The sequence below is a fragment of the Populus nigra genome, chromosome 7, assembly GCF_951802175.1.
Source record: "Populus nigra chromosome 7, ddPopNigr1.1, whole genome shotgun sequence".
In the NCBI taxonomy this organism is placed as follows: domain Eukaryota; kingdom Viridiplantae; phylum Streptophyta; class Magnoliopsida; order Malpighiales; family Salicaceae; genus Populus; species Populus nigra.
Genome location: NC_084858.1, coordinates 3,446,100 through 3,470,612, shown reverse-complemented (window position 1 = coordinate 3,470,612; position 24,513 = coordinate 3,446,100). Strand labels below are relative to the sequence as shown.

General features: G+C 35.3%; 3 pseudogenes; all 3 read right to left on the bottom strand.

The window, feature by feature from the left end:
* Nucleotides 1–5,107: 5,107 nt before the first annotated feature.
* Nucleotides 5,108–6,162, bottom strand: LOC133699384 (wall-associated receptor kinase-like 3; annotated as a pseudogene).
* Nucleotides 6,163–7,433: 1,271 nt separating this feature from the next.
* LOC133699383 (structural maintenance of chromosomes protein 3-like) overlaps nucleotides 7,434–24,513 on the bottom strand; it is a 38,462-nt pseudogene continuing 21,382 nt past the window's right edge.
* Nucleotides 21,256–21,366, bottom strand: LOC133700259 (small nucleolar RNA R71; annotated as a pseudogene).

Sequence of the window (24,513 nt, the reverse complement as noted above, 5' to 3'; positions counted from 1 at the left end):
CGAGCTGCCCGAGTGGCCGACTTCCAGGCGTGTTTTCTGCCTCGTTTGGCCCCTAAATCCGACAAAGCATGCACCAACATGTCCACATGAAACCCCTTTATCCCGGAGAATGGTCCGGTCGGGTCGAAAAAGTTAGAAACAGGTCCGTTCATTGGCCCGAAGTGGCCACCTCGGGCAGTTCACAGCCTGGAGCTGCCAAATTTGGTAGCTCGAGGTGCACACTTTGAGCCAACGGTTGAGATGCTTCCCAACTGAATCAAGGGCTGTAATTTTTCCACAACGTAGACAAGATTGCCCTCTTCCACTTCCTATAAATAGAGTCAGATTTGATGATCCGAGGGGGGGAAAATTCGGGTCCAAAGTCAGCCAAAAACCAGCATTTTCACCCAATTTCTGCAGATTTTTCTTCTTCTTCTTTCTTCCTCTGCCATAGGAAACCGACACCGTCTTCCTCCAACTCCACCGCTGCAACCACCGGCTGAACCACCTCATCACAGCAGCCACAACCCCTTCGGCCAATGAACAGTAGGTAAGGAAGAAGAAGGGAGAAGGGAGGGAAAAGAAAGACCCGAAAGAGAGAGAACGGAGAGAGGAGAGAGTAAGGGAAGAGGAAGAAGAGAGAACCGAAAGAAAGGGAAAGAAAGGGGGAGAAGAACGAAAAAACCCGAAAGAGAAAGGAACGAACCGAAGAGAGGAGAGAAAGTGACCGAAAGGAGAGTAACGGAATAGAGAGAAAAAAAAAGTACAGGGGAAGTGAATAGAAGAAAGGAGAACCGGAACCGAAAGGAACCACCAGTAAACCCAAACTGAGAGGGAGGAAAACGGACCAAAAAGGAAAGAACCGGGGAAGACACAAACGGGAGAGGGACTGTGAGGTTTAGAGAAAAGGGAAAGGAAACGCAGCAGAAGAAGAGGAGGAGAACGGAGGAGAAGGGAAGAACAAAAGCCTTTTTTTTCCACCGCCTGAAGCAGTAACATTACTATTTGGAGCCGCCGCCCGTGAGCCACAACACCGCCACCGGCCTCCACCGCAGCACCGCCAGCGACGCAGCAAGACACCGACTCCTCCGCGCCAGGTAAACTTTCCTTCCCCCTCATTTTATTTGTGTCAACTGCGTTTCCTTCTGCATGCAGAACATTCCTTCTGCATGGAGAAGGATGGGGGGGAAAATAATTCCCTTCCCCCCCGTTGTTTTCTCGTGCTGGGCCAGACTTGTTCTGGCCCAGCGGGTTTTGTTGATGGGCCAGGCTAATCCTGGCCCAGCCCTGCCTTCCGGGTCGGGTTTGGCCCAGAAGAGAACTACCAGATTTTTTTTGGTGGGCCGAGATCGGCCCAACACATTTTGGGGCTGAGTCCGGCCCAGTTCGTTGGGCCGGCCCAGCCCAGCCCAATTATATATTATATATTATGTATATTATATTGTGTTTTGTATTATTTATATCTAGATATATATATATAGAAAAATTAATTAATTTCTTCAAAAATTATTTCAAAAAATATGTGATTTTCTGTAAGTTTATTACTGTATTTTGATCAATATCGGTTTGTATTTTTATACTGTAAAGATACAAATCCGGTATTAAAATACCTGGTTTTCGTCAAGACATAAAAAAAAATGTTTTGTTTTCATGCATACGGCCTAGTCTCTCCAATATATATATATAAATATTATAACATCATATTTTTCATACAATAAAGAAAATTTCAAAACAATATATGTATTAGCATGCATTTTGGCTTTAATAACCAGTTTATTCAAGCCATGAGAACTAGGTCAATATTTCAAAAATTCAAAAAAATCTTTTTGGTCTTCTTTTAGTATTTGGGATTACGAATTTATATGTAAAACGTATTCCTGATATTAAAAATATGGTTTTGTTTTTTATATAGACGTTAGAATAGTTAGGTTTCACCCAATAAGATAAAGATCTCCTTATTGAGGAGGACTTTTCTTGAACCATAGACGGACCAACAACTAGGAAACACAACGAGACCTTGAATTTTATCAGACAAATAAACAATGCAGCTTACCTTAGGTAGGGCGCATTTGGGGTGCTAATACCTTCCCTTTACGCAACCAGTCCCCGTACCCAATCTCTGAGACCAGTTAGGGTTCCTAGTGATCAAAATACTAGGTGGCGACTCCCATTCCATTTTCTACAAAAAAAAGACAATATTTTCTTGTCGCCCCATATTTGCCAGATAGATACCATGCACATTTCCTAGATTTTAAAGTGGAATATTCGCCGCGACGCCGCGCATCCCGCGACAAACATCAAAAAAAAAAATCATCAGTATATACAGAAAGAATTTCAATGAAAATAAAAAAAACAAAAAAAACCAAACAGTTCGATCAATAACGTGTAATAAGTTTTTACACTTTAGGTTTTGTTCATTAATTAAATTAGTTAATTGTTAATTGACTTCATTTGGTTATTTTGCTTGTCAATTGATTTGTGAATTATATATAAGAATATGTTTGTTTTTGTGTTTTAAAAGTATTTTTTTTAATTATAAGTTTTTTTAAAAAATTATTTTTTTATGTGTTTTTAGATAATTTTAATGTATCAATGTCAAAAATTAATTTAAAAAATAAAAAAAAATATTATTTTAATATATTTTTAAATAAAAAAAATATTTTAAAAATTAACCGCTACATTGAAACAAAATCTAAATCTTTCAATGTTTTCACGCTCTTCAAGAAATTTTTTAGCTGCTGATCGAAGATATGATGAGATAGTTAAAAATCAAGAAATCATTGAAATGAAGGAGCCAATACAAAATAGAGGTCTATACCTGGCTAGGAAGAAGTCCCATAACATTGACCAAATCAAAGTCTACAATTACTAATGAAGCCAAATCAAAGCCACCAACCAAATCAAAGTTTTTTACCTGGCTAGGAAGACGTTTGGGGTACGCAGAGTAATTAATGATTAAGGGGATTTGTTTGTTCTTTTTTAATTCATATTTTAAAATTAATATTTAATAGAATTAACACCAAATAAATACTCCCTCTTACATTTTCCAAAGCCAATAAATGCATCCCCAAAATGTAATTAATTAAAAATATTAAAACATGACCAAGACGTAGACATGGGAATTATTTGGAGTGTTTTTTAGGCCAACTGTAAGCGTGCTAAAAGCACAACAAGGGGATGGCACCATGACCCAAATGCTAGAAATCCCTATTAAGATTCTCAAGATGAATTTTTTTATATAAATTATTCTAGTTCCTTTTTTGATATAGAATTTATATACCAACCTATCATTTTATTTTTTTTCATTTCGCCTATCTTAATTCAATTTATGACTAGTTTCAATATGACCGGGTTAATAAAGCCGTAAGAGTCCTTCCTACATCTTTCTTTTTAGTTTTTTTTTAGGAAGGCAAACAAAATATTTGCAGAAAATTCATAGTACTGAAACAATCCAATATCTTAATGTCATTTGGTTGGATTTAAGCTCTCCAACCATGTCTTTCATTATAATTGCAAGGGAGGGTGGTTAATAGGTGAAAGCTATAGTATGAAAAGTCTATGATTGTGATTTTTTATGGTTGGTTTAAAGTGTTTTTTATTTAAAAATATATTAAAATAATATTTTTTAAAAATTAATTTTGATGCACAACAAAATGATCAAAAAATATAAAAAAAATAAATTAAAAAAATTAAATTTTAACAAAAACATAGCTCAACCATGTAACCAAATAGGCTCGTAATTTCAATACAAATATATAATTTTCCTTTGTAATTTCTCAAGTGGAAAGTGAAGAGATATGTTTATGCTATGTATGTTAATTCCATAATCAATTAAAACTTTCACTTCATATTTTTTCATTAATTACATTAATTATTTGTTGATCGAATTCATTTGTTTATTTTGCAAATGCATTTATTTGATGAATTATATGTAAATCAGTCAATGTTTTCATTCTCTTCATATTAGCCAATTCAGCTTGATTTCTACAGAAGAGCTGCATATATATTTCCTTGATCTCATTAAATGACTGGTCCAATTCTAAATGCTTCCGTTGTTGCCGAAAGATTGTGATGATTCGCCTAATAAGTGATTTCTGATGAAGGGCTTTCAGCTTAGCAAGCTTATCACATACTTCCTTCGTGGTTGGTCTGTTTACTAGTGCCATGCATGCTATTTAGACATCCACAAGAAAAGAAATTTTCAAAGTAAAAAAATATTAGGGTAAAAAAACCTAATTATAAAAAGGTAAGTAGAACAAATCTAGTTTGTTTGGATTATCAACCAATATAATTATAATCTAATAGAATAAAAATTACAAAAAATAACAAAGCAAAACTCAAAGAAAAAAACATAAGCTTTTAAAAAAATACCAAGCAAATTCGGGTAAACTTTCTAAATTTAATCTAATATCTGAAATTCACAACTTGATGAATTCTAGACCCAAATTCAATAAAGAATCTTATTTATTAATCAATTTAATTTTGTATGATAAAATCGTTAAAAAATATTAATAAAAAACTGGTTAAACCAAAAAAAAATAACAACATAACGAATGAGGATAAGATTTGAAAAACAAAACCCAAGAAAGATAAAATTTGAAAAACAAATGATTCCATACAAAATAAATAGCAATTAAAATAATAAGGATCAAATTTGAAAGATTAAAAACTCATAGGACGTGAAATTGAAAAATATTTGTAATTTGATAGATTATTTATAGATTAAAAAAATGAAAGGGGTGATATAAAAAAGAAAAAACTATAGAGGGTTAACCCAATAAAATCAAACCAAAATTAAAAAAATAAAAAACAAAACAAAAAAGAGGATAAAAAATATTAAAATATCATCTTAAAAAAAAAACTAAGCAAACTCGGGCAAATCTCCTAAATCTAGTATAATCTCTAAAACTTGCAACTTGTGAAATCCTGATCTTGGGTTCAATTAGAAAGCTTAACTCTAAACAAATTTAATTTTAAATGATGAAATCATGGAAAAAATATTAATAAAAAACTTAAAAGGAAAAACAACAAAAACAATATTGGAGACAAAATTTGATAGAAAAAAAAACTCAGCTACAGCTTCTATCCAATCCGTTTAACGTTCATCAGCTTCCTGAAAATCCAAAATTCAGGAAAGATGATTATTTTCCAGTGCAGAGATAAAGTACCGAGTAATGTTCAGTTTCCCTCCTGACTTGAGATTTCAGTTTGGCAGCTCTCCTGTGAGAAGCTCCACAAGGACAGCTCCAAAGCTATAGACATCGCTTTGTACGGTTAAATTGCCCGTCATCGGATACTAAGGATCCAGCTAGCTAAAAGTGGCTTATATTTTTTTTTACTATAATGGTTTGGCCTGAAGAAATTAGTGCTGAAGCTCCAAAATCTGCAATCTTTGCCGTATAATTGTTGTCTGAAAGCATGCTCACCGACTTGACATCTCCATGAACAATTGGATGGTCTGCTAGAGAAAGCAGATAATCAAGCGCAAGGGTAATCTCCGATGCTATCCTTGGATGATTGCCCCAGGAAGCTAGTAAATGCAACTTTTTGTCATGGATTTTCTTGAAAAGATTTCCATTTGAAATGAACTCATAAACTAGTAATGGCATTTTAGTCTCCGAACACAGGCCAAAGAGCTTGACCACATTCTTGTGATTGACCAGCAAAACTAGGCTAATTTCCTTTTGAAATTCCTCGTTCATCTAAGCCTTGTCTGCCCCTTTAAACTTCTTGACTGCAACCAAGATCTTATCTGCTAAAACTCCCTTGTAAACAGAACCAAAATCACCTTCCCAACTTTCTGATCATCAAAATAATTGTTGGTTGCTTTTGCCTCACCGAAAATCCTTGCTCGCTGATGCTTTAAGCCATTCCCTCGTTCTCTCTGAAGTTTTTCTCCTCACTTTTTTTCCTTTCCTCCACATCATGTAGAATTGTAGACAAATAATCACAAGGAAAATTGTTGCTCCAATAGCTGCAAAAAAATGTAAACGAAAAGATGTGTGTAACTTACAAAACGAACCAATGGAAAGGATACATTTACTAACTTTTTACTAAATGATGAGCATTTGGATCTCCTCAGGAACCTGAGAAGATTCAAATCCAATTCTTTTATATTCTATTGTTTTACAGATACGAGTTTCCATGGAAGTAATAGGCCGTTAATGTTACTTACAAGCCCATCACCAATAATGGGCTCAATTTGATAGTAGACCTATGGACTCAAAGAAGGCCTTTAGGTCCATAGGTCTATTAAATTGATTGCAGAGCAACTGGAAGCAAGGCTCCATCGGCTCATAATTAAAAAAACCATGTAAAAAGAGTTCGTTTCATTTGATGGCAAATTTACCCGCCTTCGTTGTGTATACAGCTAGATATTTTACCCGTGCATAGTCATGGGTTAGATAATTTTTTTATCAAAAAAATAAATATATAAGTTTTTTAAATGTATTTTTTTACAAAAAAAATCTTAATTATAAATAAAAATAACTCTATGTATAAATTTAATTAAATAAATTTAAAATAATTTATGTTAATAAATAAATAAAAATATTAATGTGTTTATTTAACTCACCTTACAATAAGAAGAATAATTTATTTTTTGATGCAAAAAAATTAATGCACAAATATTATTAAAGTTTTTTTTTACATCAAGTAAAAACCACAAGTGTTAATAAAAAAATCAATATTTACAATTTGTCATCGCTCATCAGAGTTTGGCTGGGCGACCGACAAAGATGAATGAGTTAATTTAAGTCATGGTTTATCACTAGCAACCGATTTCACTAGCAACCGATATAACGAAAGGAGAGAAGAAATTCTCGTGAGTTAGAATTGTGGTAGTGATTGTTGTTGAAAATACTTTTTATTTAAAAATATATTAAAATAATATATTTTTTTATTTTTTAAAAATTATTTTTGAGATCAATACATTAAAACGATCTAAAAACATAAAAAAAATTAATAAAAAAAATTTTAAATTTTAAAAGAACATAATTTCAACCGCGTTCCCAAACACGACCTAAATACCTTTTATTATTATTATTATTATTTCAGCTGAATAAGGTTCTTTCAAGGGGAAAAAGATGATCGAGGAATATTGATTTCTTAACCAAAGGAAAACTTGAGCATGAATTTCAATTCAAAGAATGCATCTAGAGGCGACATGGAGGCCTACAGAAATCCAATCAGTAGCATTCATCAACAATACCAAGAAATTTTTTTTTCCAATAAGTAAATAACAGGAGAGAATATATTGAAAAGCATAATTTCCATACATGCCTAGGTGTTTAGCATCTATTTACAATCTTGAGATTCCAGCAAAAAAGATATAGTTCATGGTAACAGGTTACAAATATATTGCAGCAGTGTCATATAGATCAATTTGTCATCGTTCATCAGAGTTTGGCCGCACCGACCGACAGGGATGAATGAGTTAATTTAAGTCACGGTGGTTAAACAGTATCAAATGAGTAGTAGTCTCTCAGAATCTTGCTGTCAATCAAATTATTCAGATCCAGTAGCAGATTAAATGGCCACTTGCCCCTATTGAAGAATAACCCTCATCACATCTAGACACAGATAAATTTCATATGAACTAAGATGGAAAATATTACACTGGAATAGAGCATGCAACAAAAAACTAATACTATGCACATATCTGCATATATAACAGCATGTATTTAATTATGCACAAGTTTCCCATTAGATATAAATACCTACTTCCACTCCAGGAGACTGAAGACCAACTCCCCTCGATGAGTAGCAGCAACAGAAGAGCATGGCAGGAAAGCAAAATTTACATCCGACTCCATACTGATAGCCAGAAGAAGACAACAAAAAGAAACCATTAAAAGCTTGAGCGAGACAGCAAAATAAAATACATGGAAATAGGATACTTCCAACAGCAGTCCTGTACTGTGGATCCAATGCTGCTTCTATCTCGTCAGAAAGATAAAAGGGAGCAGGATCACATCGTTGCATGGAAAATATCAATGTCAGGGCTACAACAGTTTTCTGACCCCCTGACAGCTATTTGATAAGTGTAATTTAAGAAAAGAAGAAGAATTGGTAGAATGAGAAACAGAGAAGAGAGTTTTGCATAATTAATTCATATCTTTCCTTACACTTCAGATGACTTTTTTATAGCCAACTAATAAATGAGTAAAAACAACTGATACAATGAAATGGAAATAATGGCAGAAATAATCAGTGGATGATTCCCACACACATTCTGCATACAACGAAAAGCAGGGCACTAACCCCACTAATTATTTGCATCACTTAAAACTAACTAACTGTGACATGTCAGCACATGATCCACGAATGTGGTGCATGTCGTGGTTGCATGGCGAAGGTGGTCTGCGAGCATGTTGTGGTTGCCTGGTGAAGGGTCTGTTGCACATATCATTCCCCTTCCCTCGGAGTATCCTTGTCCCCAAGGATAAAATCAGGATATGTCTTCATAAAACGCCATAAATTTTCCCATGTAGCATCTTCAACAACAACACCTTTCCATTTGATTAAAACCTCCTTCTTAGGCCGATACTGTCCCTTACATATGACACGATGATCCAAAACCAACTCAGGCTGTGGCAAAATGGTAGAAGTCACTGATACTGGAGGTAGCTCCTGAGAGACTGGAACCACAGAACCCAAACACTTGCGTAGGCGGCTCACATGAAAAACATCATGAATTTGAGACCCAGCAGGTGAGGCAAGCTTATAGGCAACTTCCCCCACCTTAGCTAATACTTGATAAGGGCCAAAGTAACGTGGCGCCAGTTTGATTGACCTGCAAAAAGCAACTGATGTTTTCTGATATGGTTGCAACTTCAAATAAACAAAATCTCCCACAGTAAAATGAACTTCACGGCGATGTTTGTTAGCTTGAGTTTTCATCCGATCTCTCGCAAGGACTAGTTGATGACGTAAATCCTGAAGAACTGAATCCCGATCACGTAAATATTCATCCACGGCTTGGACACGAGTAGTTCCTGGCACATATGAAAGCACGTTTGGTGGTGAAATGCCATAAACTGCTTCAAATGGTGAAATCTTTGTGGAAGAATGAATGGCAGTATTATAACTAAATTCTGCCCAAGGCAACCAATCCACCCACTTATATGGTTGATCACCTGTAAAACATCTTAAATACTGCACCAGTGTCCGATTGACCACCTCAGTTTGGCCGTCCGATTGAGGATGATAACTGAAGCTCATATTGAGCTGAGTACCCTGCAGTTGAAACAGAGTTTTCCAAAAGGAGCTCAAAAATACCTTGTCTTGGTCGCTGACAATAGACACAGGAATTCCATGAAGCTTTACAACATTAACGATGAAAGATTTGGCCACAATAATGGCCGTGAATGGATGTTTCAGAGCTACAAAATGAGCATATTTACTCAAGCGATCCACCACAACCATGATCATTGTGTTGCCCAATGAAGGAGGCAAACCTTCCATAAAATCCATAGACACCTCAGTTCATATTTTAGTTGGAATAGACAAGGGCTGCAGCAGCCCTGCAGGACTCAAACAATCTGCCTTAAAACGTTGACAGGTATCACAACGCCGGAGAAAATCTTTCACATGTTGTCGCAGTTTTGGCCAAAAGAAGGTACCGCGGATCTTCGCTAGAGTTTTGTGGTAACCAAAGTGGCCCCCAATAGGAGAAGAGTGATGATCTGCCAAAATTGAAGGAATTAATGGAGAAGAGGGATTTAAATATACCTTTCCAGCTTTGAACCACACACCATCTTTACAAGTATACAACTGTCATTGATGACCTGAATTCAGCTTGAATAAATCAGTGTAAAAAGAGTCTTGTTGAACTTCTTGTTGCAGACGTATCCACTAATCGGGCTGAGGCAAGGAAACTGCCATAAAGTTGAACTCGACTTTTCTGGACAGTGCATCAGCACCTTTGTTGTCAGGGCCCTTTTTGTATTCCACCACATAGTCATAACCAAGGAGTTTCGGAAGCCAACGAGTCTGTGCTGGAGTTGTGATGCGTTGTTCTAACAGAAACTTGAGACTCTTGTGGTCAGTCCTGACAGTGAAGGGTCTACCCAGAAGATATGGTCGCCACTTCCGGATGGCTTTAACAATGGCCAACATCTCTTTTTCATAAGTGGAGAGTGCCAAAGATGAACCCTTTAATGCCTCACTGAAGAATGCAATCGGCTGACCTTGTTGTATGAGAATAGCGCCTATTCCAGTGCCACAAGCATCACATTCAATGAAGAAACGTTGAGAAAAATCAGGTAACCGCAGAACAGGAGGTGAAGTCAAGGCCTGTTTAAGTTTGTTGAAGGTTGTGGACTCAGTTATTCCCCAACGAAATCCTTCCTTGCCTAAACAATGAGTCAATGGTGCTGTAATATTGCCAAAGCCACTGATGAATTTTCTATAATAACCTGCCAACCCCAAGAACCCACGCACACCCTTGATTGTTGTCGGTTCTGGCCAATCAACCACTGCCTGTATCTTGGAAGGATCAACCTGGACTCCTTTCTCTAGTATGACATGGCCTAAATAATTCACCTGCGATACTCCAAATTGACATTTTGACTTCTTGACATACAAACTATTACTGGATAAAATGGTTAGAACACTAATTATATGTGAAATATGTTCATCCCAATTTTTAGAGTAGATCAAAATATCGTCGAAGAACACAATAATATACTTGCGAAGATATGGTCTGAACAGATCATTCATGAGACTCTGGAAAGTAGCTGGGGCGTTCGTGGTTAGTACTTAAAAGTATATTCTCATTAAGGCTTTATATCATCGTATTGCACTAAAGTATCGTTAAATTTCCTAACTAAAGCATGTTTTATAATAACAAGTCTAATAATATAATATATCTTTAATTTATGGTAAATGCTTGTTTTGAATGCAGGTATATCTCACAATTCAAAGGATTGATTGATGTGATTAACAATTGAAAGTGAAGAGACAAAAAGAGGACTAGGCTAAGAGAAGAGATGCTGGTTCAATTCCAAACTGGAACACCATTCAGTTATTTGATCATAACTGGAGTTGTAGAACTCGGATTTAGGTCCACTTTATATGGATGGAAAGATAAGACATAGACCTAAAACTTTCATGAGGGTCCAAGACTCAATTCTGCTGTTTTCAAGTTCAAATCTTAGCAACAATAGAGAAGTCGGAACCTGTCCTGCAGCTCAAACACTGTTCGGTTTTTGATGTAACCATATTATTTGATAGTTTCACCCACATTTAACTAGTGTTTGCGTATGTTTTATGTATAAAATGCCTTGATATTCTTTGTTTTATGTTTTGAAGGCACCTTTAGATGAAAGATGCAAAAAGGAGTAAACTGGAGGTAATTGACAGATTTGACCCTCAGTCGATGTTTTGTGCAAAGCGTGAGCTCTAAAAGTAAAAAAGAAGTGATTCCAGTGGAATTAGAAAGCTAACATCCATACTGTTCTGGAAATCTAAGTCAAGAAAAATAAAAATACAAAGAGCATGGAAATCACATCCTTCAAAGTCAAAACTCGCATTCTGCCAGTGTTGACCTTTGTCCATTCAAAATTCAATATCTGGAGCTGTAGATATCCAATAGATGCAAACTCAGTTGGTTTGGATTACTGACTCAAAATTCTATAAACGCTCCAAATTTCAGCCAAAATCGATGTCATATGAGGGAGATATGAGTTTTCAAAGATGACAATTGAATTCTGCTAGCAAACAGGTTTCATGAAGTAACGAATCCAAATTACATCCTGAAGCATCAAAACCGACATCCAAGTTTTAATTTCAGCAATTTAGCTCCTCAAGAACATCAATCCAGAAGGTCAAGGAAGGCAGCCACCAACCTCAAACCACCAACCACAAACTAGCTGCCAGCCACCAGCCGCCTTCACACTACCACCATCTCTTGATGTTCACACTTGAACTTTGATTTTTCTTACTTACAATTTGTGTATAAATAGGCAGCTAAGTTCATGATATTAAAAGAGCCAAGAGAGAGGGAGAGAGAGTGCAGTAGAATCAAAGAAAGAAGGGTGGCAGCCATAAGAGAAAAAGCACAAACTCTCCCCTCTACAACCCAAAAACATGTATTCTTTCATCTTTAGGAGTAGTTGTTCAATAGATATGCAAGGCTAAGCTCGTTTTCTTGGTTGCAAGGATGCAAACACTTTCAGATTTCAAGAACTGTGAGATTTATTCTTCCATTTATTTTCAGTTTGTATCATGAATGAGTATGTTTGTTTTCCTATGCATATTTCCTATGATTGTTTATCTTAATTGCTAGAGCGGACTCTAAGTTATTATTGTGAACAATCTATTGCTAAGTTTGATATCAAAACCGGAGTTGTGGTATATAAACTTGTGAAGCAACTAAGCTTGATAATTGTAGCGGAACTACGTTATTAAACTTAGGGAGAACATTCGATCAAATACAACACAAGCTGACAACTTGGTTGTTAAGATTAATGAATTTATCTAGATCTTAAGGCTGCCACTGGAATAAATCATTAGTGCGGACACTGTGATTGTTTGTTGGTTAGGGTTAGTTATACAGCGGATCTGTTAATTAACCAACGTTAAGAAAGATAAAAATTCAGAATATAAACTGGAGTTTCATTTCAAGGAGCGGTTCTGATTTCTGTTGGTGGATGTGTGCTTGCGACCAAGGTTTGTTTTCTTGATATATTTTAGTTTTAATTGATTTTGTTTGCTAGTTTAATTGCTGCCATAGTTTAGATAATCACAAACCAAATCCCCCCCCCCAATTACATAACGTACAACATAAAAATCTGACTTGAAACTTCCTCGTGGGATCGATCCCTTGCTTGCTCTATACTATCTTGTGTGTTTTAAGTTAGGGTAATTAATTTGTGCGACCGCGACATCGCAACAAATTTTGGCGCCGTTGCCGGGGAGGTAATTTTAGTTGATTCTTGTGCTTGTACTGTTATTTTTATTTGCTGTGATTCAAAAAAAGAAGAAGAGAGAAACAGAATTTTTGCTTGCGACGGTACTGTTCACTTGCAGCAGCAGTACTGTTCAAAACATATTTTTTGGTGGAATTAGGTTTCAGCCTTTTGTTTCCTGAAAGGAAACGACGTTTTGAACAGGACTAGTGATAATCACTAGCCCAACCCTATTGAGGCCAAATTCCGCTGTTTTCTAGTGCTTTTAGGCAGGTTTGGTTTTCTACCGTAGGATTTTCGTACAATTTGCATTGTTTTCAATCTCTTGTGTGATTGGTTTCTTTTGAGTTTTCTTGAAGATTTATGCTTGTAACCCGTTCTACTAATCAAAGTCAAGTGCAGTTGGACCTCGAAATAGAAAACACTTTACGCAAGTTACGAAAGGAAGCTCGCCTCAACACCATGGCGATTGCACGACAACAAACACTCAAGGAACTTGCTGCTCCTAACGTGGAAAATCAACCATTGTGCATAAACATTGACAATAATGTAAACTTTGAGCTCAAATCTGGTTTTATACATTTGTTACCAACATTTAATGGTCTTGCAGGAGAAGATCCTCATACTCATCTCAAGGAGTTCCATATGGTTTGTGTTGGCATGAAACCGAATGGAGTTGATGAAGAACAGGTTAAGTTGAAAGCTTTCCCTTTCTCTTTAAAAGGGGCAGCAAAGACATGGCTTTTCTCTATTCTCCCAGGATCTATTGGAACTTGGAATGACATGAAGAAGATCTTCCTTGAAAACTATTTCCCAGCATCTCGAGTTGCCAACATAAGGAAAGAAATATGTGGGATTCGGCAATCTCATGGAGAGACACTCTTCGAATATTGGGAAAGATTTGAGCAACTCTGCATTCAATGTCCTCATCATCAAATACCTGATTAGCTGCTCATTCAATATTTCTATGAAGGATTGATGCCTACTGACCGTAGTATCATTGATGCTGCAAGTAGAGGGGCATTGGTAGATAAGACACCCGAGGCTACATGCCAATTGATCTCAAACATGGCAGCCAACTCGAAACAGTTTGGCACTCGTGGAGATTTCTCAAACAAACGAGTAAATGAGGTAAGTGTTTCTAACCTTGAAAATAAAGTTAATGATCTTACTTCTCTTGTGCGTTCTTTGGCTTGTGGAAATATACAGCAGGTAAAAGTTTGTAGCATATGCTCCTTACAAGAACATGCTTCGGATATATGCCCAACAATGCAAGAAGATTACATTGAACATGCTAATGCAGTTGATGGAGCATTCAATGGACAACCCCTACGTAAAAATGATCCCTTTTTCAACACTTACAATCCTGGATGGAGAGATCATCCCAACTTACGTTATGGGAACCCACCTCAACAAAGCAATCAAGGACGACAGTTCCATCCTCATGGATTTCAATCCCAACAGAATTATCAAGCAAGACAACCCCCTTCTCCATTCACAAACTCCAATGTTATGGGGTCATCATCCAATGATGATCTTCGTGAGATGATGAAAACTTTGGCTTCTAACACTGTGACCTTACAACAAAATGTCATGTCTTTTCAACAGGAAACAAGGTCAAGTATTCACAACTTGGAAAAGCAAATGGGGCAAGTAGCTTCAAGTGTGGGGAAATTGGAAGCACAAATGAATGGAAAGTTACCCTCCCAAGCATTGAATCCAATAGAGAATGTTAGTGCGATCATGTTGCGAAGTGGGAGAGAACTTGAAAGACAAAGGTCAAAACAAATTGAGATAGAGGAAGAAGAGGAGATAGAAACCGAGTTGAGTACAAAGAAGAAACATCCTTCTCCTCCACAAACTGAAATAACGACCAACACTCCAAAGGTAACTCCTCACTCAATGAATTCCAGTTTTAAAACAATTCCACCCTTTCCTATGAGTTCTTCTAGGTCAAAGAAACAAGACAGAAAAAGAGATTTTAGAGGTTTTCAAGAAAGTGGAACTCAACATTCCTTTGCTTGATGCTATCAAGCAAATTCCCAAGTATGTCAAATTTTTGAAGGAGTTGTGTACTACCAAGAGAGCTTTCAAACTGAAAGGTCACGAAACGGTAAGTATGGGTGAAGTTGTATCTGTTGTTGTTCTAAAGAATATGCCTTTGAAACAAAAAGACCCAGGTGCGTTTACTATCCCATGTGTTATTGGTAATGCTAGTTTTAAAAGAGCTTTATGAGATTTAGGTGCATCCATTACTGTTATGCCCAAACATGTTTATGATTCTCTTAGTCTTGAGCCTTTGAATAAAACTAGCATTGTAATACAACTTGCGGATCGTAGTTTTGTTTACCCACTTGGTGTGATAGAAGATGTCCTAGTCAAGATTGATAGTTTGGTTATTCCATGTGATTTTTATATTCTTGATATGGAACATGATTCTTGTGATTCATCAACCAGCACTCCTATATTGTTTGGGAGACCATTCTTGAAAACCGCTAACACAAAGATTGATTGTGGTAAGGATACCTTGTCTATGGAAGTAGGAGATGAAAAAATTGAATTTAATTTTGATGATGCAATGACATATCCTTATAGCAATGTTTATTCTATCACATGCTATGACCAAGTTGATAAATGTGTGCAGCAAGTTTATGGATTAAGCGTGGTTTTGAGCTATGGCTATGATTTTACCGAGATAAAAGAGAAGGAAAGGAACATATGTGTTCCCCAAAATATGCACCAATCAGCATTAACTTTGCAAGCTTTGCAAACTATCCTCCATGATGTACGAATCATTCCCCCTATCACGGACAGTGAATGGGTGGCGTCTATCCTTTTGGTACCCAAAAAGACTGGAACCATGTTAGAAGAGATACAAAATGATGCTTACGAGAATGCAAGGATTTACAAAGAAAAGACTAAGAGTCTCCATGACCGAATGATTACAAGAGAAGAGTTTAATTTGAAATTACAAGTTTAGAAACCAATAAAGTACTCAAGGTCAATAGGCATCGCTTGAAACCTTTCTATGACAATTGGACGGCAGAACTCACCGCTTCTGTGGAGTTAGCTAAACCAATCTATGAAGAATGAACATACAACATGTCAAGCCAATGACATAAAAACAAAAGCGCTTACTGGGAGGCAACCCAGCATAAAGAAAAAAAAAACAGATTTGCTTTCTTTTTTTCCCTTATCTTTTATTTTTCGCATTTTACTTTATTTTGGTCATTCTCCTATATTCCTTTTCTTTTATTTCAACATTGAGGACAACGTTGTGTTTTAAGTATGGGGGTATTTGGAGAATTTTTGTTTTCTTATTTTCATTTTCTTTGTTATTTTTCAAAAAAAAAAAATTATGTTTGATCTTTAGAACTCCCATTTTTTTTTAGAATATGAGTATTATGTATGAGAATTAGTTGAGATAGATGAAGATATAAATCAAATGAATGAGTGTGCATGCCAATTTTAAGATTTAATTGTTTTAGGGATTGACTTTGAGAATATGCCATGTTGACTTTATAGTGTTATACCAACGCAAGCTTTTGAGCCTTCAACATTATATTCTTTGATTGTGCATTCTTTCAATGATATGTATCTCTAGAACTTGCTTCATATCTTGTTAAGATTACATTCGCATTACATGTGTACATGAAGATGATAAAGGCATTAGAAATTTTAACCACTTGAACCAAAAAGCCAACCTAAAGCATATTATCCTTAGTGAGCCTCTTTTGAGCTTGTTTATCTTTTCTTTGCTTTATCCATGTATAAACCTGAACTTTTTATTTGTTTTCCTTTTCCCCTGGCCAAGGATTAGTAGAGCATATACTTGTGATATCTCATGGAATTATGGTTGGAAATTATATGAAAAGAAAGAATAAGTGATGCTTGATGAAAAGATGGGCAAAGTTGCCAAAAGTGAAAAACAAAAAAAAAACAAAAAAAAAAGTATTATTTTATGTTCTTAAGGTTTTATGTTGAAAGAGAAGCATTGATGATTAAAGATGGAAAATTTATGTGCTTTAATGGAATATCTTGTTGGAAATATCATTTTTCAGAATGCTCTACTTTCTTTGGTTTGAACCATTTCTTTTATTCTCTTTTACCTCACCTTAACCTTAGCCCCATTACAACCGGAAAATAAGACCTTTTGATTCATGCATAGCTTGTAACATGTTAGTAATGGAGATGAGATTGAAAAGCAAGTTTATGGTAGAACATATTCTTTGATTGAATTTGAGAGATTTAAACACATAAGCCCTAAACACGTGAGTGTTGTAGTGTATATCAATGAGAGGACCTATCACTTTGGCATGGCATAGATTTCATTTAAATCCCAATGATTAATTGAGTTTTGAAGTTTGCATGTAAATGAATTCATGAGAATTATACTATTTATCATTCTTGATTGTATTCTTGTTTATAATGCATATATTCTTGGACATTGATGGAAGATTAAGAGATTGATCATAGTTATTTTCAATTTGATTTTATCTATCCTTCTCGAGGACGAGCAAGAGCTAAGTGTGGGGGTATTTGATGTAACCATATTATTCGATAGTTTCACCCACATTTAACTAGTGTTTTGCCTATGTTTTATGTATAAAATGCCTTGATATTCTTTGTTTTATGTTTTGAAGGCACCTTTAGATGAAAGATGCAAAAAGGAGTAAATTGGAGGTAATTGACAGATTTGACCCTCAGTCGATGTTTTGTGCAGAGCGTGAGCTCTAAAAGTCGAAAAGAAGTGATTCCAGTGGCATTAGTAAGCTAACATCCATACTGTTCTGGAAATCTAAGTCAAGAAAAATAAAAATACAAAGAGCATGGAAATCACATCCTTCAAAGTCAAAACTCGCATTCTGCCAGTGTTGACCTTTGTCCATTCAAAATTCAATATCTGGAGCTGTAGATATCCAATTAATGCAAACTCAATTGTTTTGGATTCCTGACTCAAAATTCTATAAACGCTCCAAATTTCAGCCAACATTGATGTCATATGAGGGAGATATGAGTTTTCAAAGATGACAACTGAATTCTGCCAGCAAACAGGTTTCGTGAAGTAACGAATCCAAATTACATCCTGAAGCATCAAAACCAACATCCAAGTTTTAATTTCAGCAATTTAGCTCCTCAAGAACATCAATCCAGAAGGTCAAGGAAGGCAGCCACCAACCTAGCCACCAACCACAAACTAGCTGCCAGCCACCAGTCGCCTTCACACTACCACCATCTCTTGATGTTCACACTTGAACTTTGATTTTTCTTACTTACAATTTGTGTATAAATAGGCAGCTAAGTTCATGATATTAAAAGAGCCAAGAGAGAGGGAGAGAGAGTGCAGTAGAATCAAAGAAAGAAGGGTGGCAGCCATAAGAGAAAAAGCACAAACTCTCCCCTCTACAACCCAAAAACATGTATTCTTTCATCTTTAGGAGTAGTTGTTCAATAGATATGCAAGGCTAAGCTCGTTTTCTTGGTTGCAAGGATGCAAACACTTTCAGATTTCAAGAACTGTGAGATTTATTCTTCCATTTATTTTCAGTTTGTATCATGAATGAGTATGTTTGTTTTCCTATGCATATTTCCTATGATTGTTTATCTTAATTGCTAGAGCGGACTCTAAGTTATTATTGTGAACAATCTATTGCTAAGTTTGATATCAAAACCGGAGTTGTGGTATATAAACTTGTGAAGCAACTAAGCTTGATAATTGTAGCGGAACTACGTTATTAAACTTAGGGAGAACATTCGATCAAATACAACACAAGCTGACAACTTGGTTGTTAAGATTAATGAATTTATCTAGATCTTAAGGCTGCCACTGGAATAAATCATTAGTGCGGACACTGTGATTGTTTGTTGGTTAGGGTTAGTTATACAGCGGATCTGTTAATTAACCAACGTTAAGAAAGATAAAAATTCAGAATATAAACTGGAGTTTCATTTCAAGGAGCGGTTCTGATTTCTGTTGGTGGATGTGTGCTTGCGACCAAGGTTTGTTTTCTTGATATATTTTAATTTTAATTGATTTTGTTTGCTAGTTTAATTGCTGCCATAGTTTAGATAATCACAAACCAAATCCCCCCCCAATTACATAACGTATAACATAAAAATATGACTTGAAACTTCCTCGTGGGATCGATCCCTTGCTTGCTCTATACTATCTTGTGTGTTTTAAGCTAGGGTAATTAATTTGTGCGATCGCGACATCGCAACAGTTTTCAGCTCATATCTTGAGTTCTAGAAGTCCAAATGAGCTCTGGTTTTTTTTTTTGTTGGAAAGCTGAGACAATTGCCCACAGCTTTCATGAAACAAAGTCCTCAAATTCTGATTTTATCAATGACGTTTTGGCCAGCCAACAATATAAAAAATCTGCCAACAATTTCAAGAACCAACAGCCAACACTGTCAAAAACCAGCCACCAAATCAATGGTTGGCCACCAACTATTTCCTTAGTCCACCATTCAATAGTTCTGAATCTTAGCCTATAAAAGGAGGTATTTGCCATGTATTTAGATATATTATTTTTCAGATCAAAATCATGTTCTTGCTTTCTCTCTTTATATCTTTGTAATGTTCAAGTTTTCTTTCATGTTATATTTATCTCTTGTTTATGCTTTTTCATTTCCTTTCATATACTTAGTTAACTTATATCATAATCATGTTCTTATCTTGTTTATTTATGTTTTTCTTCTTAATTATGTTTAGCTAATTTAATTATGTCAAGGTGAAAAGGTTTTACTAATGGTGTTAGAATAGGTATAATATAAACTCAACATGGACTTTAATGTTTATATCCAAGATAAATTGTTATTAGCATATCTTATCTTTTTATCTTACTAATTCTTAATACCTTGCTTGTTAAATGGTTAATCTAGATTTATGTTGTCTAACACTTGGTACATCGAATGCTTGATCCTTCATAGTTTTCAGCCGACATCGTTGTTATGATAGGAACTTGATTTGTTGTTAACATAAGCTAGCAACATGAATGCCTGATGATATTTATAAGTATGGTGTTACTTAGACAAGATAATTAATATGATCATGTTAATACTTTATAATGAGCCATTAATGATAAATCATCCGATTAGAACCTCCTTTGTGTGTGGTTTCTAGTTGAGTAATAAAAAGAGTTTATATTATATTTATTTGAAATACCATTAGTGAATCGTCTAACCTTGACATTTGTTTTTATCATTGTTTAATCCTTACATTAATCTTCCATCTCAAAGTTCTCATTAATTTCTTCCTCTTCTTCTTTTTATTATTATTATTACTACTATTACTACTACTACTACTACTACTATTAATATTATTACTATTATTACTACTACTATTATTATTACTATTATTACTATTATTACTATTATTATTATTATTTACATTCTTGTTATATGTTATGTACGTTAAGTATGCTCTGTGTTTGATCAAGGATCCTGATATTGTTGGTCTTGCCTTGTTTATTCGTATCAGAAATCTGTTTATATTATATAATATATCTCTTTGATCTTTTCATAAAATCAGTATATAGGCTGGAAACCTGTGACCCGATCTTTTAGATCGTTCTCAGGTATAACAACGCCATGTACTGAGTATTATTATTATTATTATTATTATTATTGTTGTTGTTGTTGTTGCATTGTTATTTATAATTTATACAATTAACCTCTCTGTGGTTCGACCCCGGTCTTGCCGGGTTATTTATTACTTCGACACTCCTGCACTTGGGAGAAGACATCAATCTTTTAGTCGTGTCAAGTTTTTGGCGCCGTTGCCGGGGAGGTAAGTATTGTATAAATTTTATATTTCTTTCATTTTCTTTTGTCTTTACTTTTATTTGTTTTTCTAATTTTGTTCTTTTTCTTTTTCTTTTCTTTTCTTTTGCACTTGCATGAGAGTTTGGACACGTACATTAAGTGGTAGACTTTCTAGGAAATCCTCAATTTCTTTAGAAAACATGGCCGAAGAAGATAACCAGTCAATTCATAATGAGAATAATCATGTGAGAACACTTAGAGATCACATGAATCCAACAAGAACAAGTGCACCATCATGTATAGTTTTTCCTCCTGATGCTTCTCATTTTAATTTTAAGCCAGGTATTATTCAACTTTTACCCACTTTTCATGGCTTAGAATTAGAAAATCCATATTTGCATTTAAGAGAATTTGAAGAAGTTTGTAACACCTATAATGACTTAAATTGTAGCATGAACACCATCAGATTAAAGCTTTTTCCTTTTTTATTAAAAGATAAAGCTAAAACATGGCTACAAAATATTAGGTCAGGATCCATTCGTGCTTGGGATGAAATGCAACAACAATTTTTAAAGAAGTTTTTTCCGTCTCACAGAACAAACTCTTTCAAAAGACAAATCACCACTTTCACTCAAAAACCAGGAGAAACATTTTACAAGTGTTGGGATAGATATAAAGACTTGCTTAATACATGTCCTCATCATGGTTTTGAAACATGGAGATTGGTCTCACAATTTTATGAAGGGTTAACACCTAAAGATAGGCAAATGGTGGAATTGATGTGCAATGAAACTTTTAAAGATAAAGACCCTGATGAAGCAATGGAGTACCTAGACTTGCTAGCTGAAAATGCTCAAAATTGGGACACCACAGGTACGTGTGAGGCACCAGGTAAAACTCAACCTCATACATCTAATGGAGGCATGTACAACCTTAGGGAAGATCATGACCTCTAAGCCAAATTTGCATCTTTAGCTAGAAAAGTTGAGGCACTAGAATTAAAAAAGAGTGGTCAAATAAAATCTGTTCAAGAAATTGTGTGTCAAATTTGTGAAACTAATGAACACTCAACCAATGATTGTCCAACTTTGCCTTCTTTTAAGGAATGTCTCCATGAACAAGCCAATGCTTTAAATAGTTTCCAAAGGCCAAGTCATAACCCATACTCGCAAACGTACAACCCTGGTTGGAGAAATCACCCAAATTTCAGTTGGAAGAGTGGTAACAATAATGCACAAACTTCATAGCCACCATTTCAAGCACAATATAATTTTCAAAATTCTCATGGATATACACCTCCTTATATTCCCCCTCCTAGAAGAAATCTTGAGGAAACACTGCATGCATTCATTGAAAAGCAAGAGACAATCAACACTCAAAATGCTCAAACCATGGCAGATCTAAAAAATACTCTTGCAAAGTTCACACCTGCTCTTAGTTTTTAGGAGAAAGGTAAGTTTCCATCTCAACCCCAGCAAAATCCCAAAGGGCAATACAATTCACGTGCAAGTGGTTCCGGAAGCCAACATATGGATCAAGTCAAATCAGTCACAACTCTCCGCAGTGGTAAGGTTATTGAAAAACCCGTTCTTGAACCTTGTGAGAAAGAAGATGAGTTAGTCTCTGAGGGTAAGGAAAGGGTTGAACCTGAACACTGCAAGGAGAAGACTGATTCCCCACCAGCACTTCCATTTCCTCATGCCATGACCAAACAAAGGAAAGTCAATCACAATTCTGAAATCTTTGAAACTTTCAAAAAGGTAAGGATCAATATACCTTTGTTAGATGCTATTAAACAGGTATCGTCTTATGCTAAATTTTTTAAAGATCTGTGCACTGTGAAGAGAAAACTGAATGTGAAAAAGAAAGCCTTTTTAGCTGAACAAGTAAGTGCCATTCTTTAGAATGATAATGCTTTGAAATATAAAGACCCTGGTTGTCCTACAATTTCTTGCTTTATTGGAGAACATAAAATTGATAGAGCTTTACTTAATCTTGGAGCTAGTGTGAATTTACTTCCATATTCGAATCTAGATGAGTTAAAACCTACTTCTGTAACTCTTTTACTTGCTGATAGATCTGTAAAAGTGCCTAGAGGAATAGTTGAAGATGTGTTAGTACAAGTTGATAAATTCATCTTTCCTGTGGAATTTATTGTCTTGGATACACAACCTGTTGAAGCATGCAATTCAATTCCTGTTATTTTAGGACGTCCATTTCTTGTAACTTCTAATGAATTGATTAATTGTAGGAATGGAGTGATGAAGTTATCTTTTAGAAACATGACATTGGAGATGAATGTTTTTAACATTTGCAAGCAACCTGGAGATGATAATGATTTACAGGAAGTAGATTTTATTGAAAAATTAATTTGTGATCAATTTGAAAACACTTCCAGTGAAACTGAGTTTAATGAATCTGATGATTTGCAAATGGTTTATTTTCAGGAAGAATCAAAGGCAAATAGTTGGAGACCAAAAATTGAGGAATTGCCACCACGATCAATTGAGTCCATACCTTCAAGTGTTCAACCACCAAAACCCGATTTGAAGCCATTACCATTTAATCTCAAATACTCATTTTTAGGAGAAAATGAAACTTTTCCGGTAATAATTTCTTCCAAACTTAATGTTCATCAAGAAGGTAAGTTATTACAAACTCTGAAAATGCACAAAAATGCATTAGGATGGACCATAGCTGACATAAAAGGAATTAGTCCTTTGATTTGCACACACAAGATTTATTTGGAGGAAAATGCTAAACCCTCTAGAGAAATGCAACGAAGGCTTAATCCTAATATGAAAGAAGTAGTGAGGAATGAAGTCATTAAGCTTTTAGATAATGGAATCATTTATCCTAGTTCTGATAGCAAATGGGTAAGTCCTACCCAAGTTGTACCTAAAAAGTCTGGAGTTACTATGATAACAAATGAGAAGAATGAGTTAATTCCAACTAAGACTATTACTGGTTGGCGCATGTGCATTGACTATAGGAAACTTAATTCAATGACTAGAAAAGATCATTTTCCTTTACCTTTCATGGATCAAATTCTAGAAAGAGTTGCAGGTCATGAATTTTATTGTTTTCTAGATGGCTATTCGGGTTACAACCAAATTGAAATTGCATTTGAAGATCAAGAGAAAACTACTTTCACATGTCCATTTGGTACGTTTGCATACCGAAGGATGCCTTTTGGATTATGTAATGCACCAGCCACGTTTCAAAGATGCATGCTTAGCATATTCAGTGATATGGTTGAACGTTTTCTTGAGATTTTTATGGATGATTTTTCTGTTTTTGGTGATTCATTTGATGATTGTTTAACTAACTTGGAAAAGGTTTTGAATAGGTGTGAAGAGAAGAATCTTGTGCTAAATTGGGAAAAATGTCATTTTATGGTAACAAACGGCATTGTACTTGGTCACATTGTTTCATCAATAGGAATTGAGGTTGATAAATCTAAAATCGAGTTAATTGCTAACTTGCCAACACCAAAATCTGTTAAAAACGTTAGATCATTCTTAGGACATGCTGGTTTTTATAGAAGGTTCATCAAAGATTTTAGTGTAATATCTAAGCCATTGTGTAACCTTCTAACAAAGGATAATGTTTTTGAATGGACTGAACATTGTGAAGAAGCCTTTGTTAAACTTAAAAACTTGCTTACTTCTGCTCTTGTCATTCAACCTCCTGATTGGTCATTACCTTTTGAAATAATGTGTGATGCTAGTGATTATGCCGTGGGTGCTGTTTTAGGACAAAGAAAAGATAAGAAACCCTATGTGATTTACTATGCAAGTAAAACTTTAAATAGTGCTCAAATGAATTACACCACCACTAAAAAGGAATTACTTGC